Here is a 1,073-nt window from a genome sequence, read left to right as displayed (position 1 = left end):
TGGTGGTGGTATGCTCTTAGCAATATTAACACTTATGAAGGTGGTGAGCTGGTACAAACGTTAGCACGCCGGGCGAAGTGATTAGCGGTATTTCGTCTGGCGTTACGTTCTGAGTTCAAATTCCGCCGAGGTCGACTTTGCCTTTCATTCTTTCGGGGTCGATAAATTAAGTACCAATTACGCACTGGGGTCGATGTAATCGACTTAATCCGTTCGTCTGTTCTTGTTTGTTCCCTCTATGTTTAGCCCCTTGTGGGCAATAACGAAATAGGTATTTCGTCTGGCGCTTCGTTCTGAGTTCAAATTCCGCCGAGGTCGATTTTGCCTTATATCCATTCGGGGTCGATTAAATAAGTACCAGTTACGCATTGGAGTCGATATAATCGATTTGATCCGTTTGTTTGTCCTTATTTGTCCCCCTCTGTGTGTAGCTCCTTGTGGGCAATAAAGAAATAAGAAAGGTTAGCACGCCGGGTGAAATGCTTAGCGGTTAATCGTCTGCCGTCAGTTTCTGAGTTCAAACTCCGCCGAAGTCGAGTTTACCTTTCATCCTTTCAGGGTCGATAAATTAAGTAACGCACTGGGGTTGATGTAATCGATTTAATCCCTCTGTATGTCTTAGTTTGTCCCGTTTATGTTTAGCCCCTTGTGGGCAATAAAGAAATAAGAAACGTCGGATGAAATGCTTAGCGGAATTTCGTCCGTCTTTACATTCTGAGTTCAAATTCATTCGAGGTCGATTTTGCCTTTCAACCTTTCGGGGCCGATAAATTAAGTACCAGTTGCATACTGGTGATTTCTATACATATTTTCGGTTTCTATCACACATCATTTGACCAACATAATAGACCCCATTGGAATCATGCAGCTCCCTGCTTCTGTCTCAGCAGGTAGGCATTTCGGAATGCCTTCCCCCTCTTCATATATTTTCCATAGTGTTAATATACCAATGTTCAAAATGTCTATAGAGTCTTCGAATCATACTGGTCTCGCAGGTACTGCAAATACTGCAGAGACTGTTTATTCCTCGTATCCACGCGATTACGAAATGGGTACACTTATACCTAGAAATA

The sequence above is a fragment of the Octopus bimaculoides genome, chromosome 5, assembly GCF_001194135.2.
Source record: "Octopus bimaculoides isolate UCB-OBI-ISO-001 chromosome 5, ASM119413v2, whole genome shotgun sequence".
In the NCBI taxonomy this organism is placed as follows: domain Eukaryota; kingdom Metazoa; phylum Mollusca; class Cephalopoda; order Octopoda; family Octopodidae; genus Octopus; species Octopus bimaculoides.
This window is presented reverse-complemented; position numbering follows the sequence as displayed.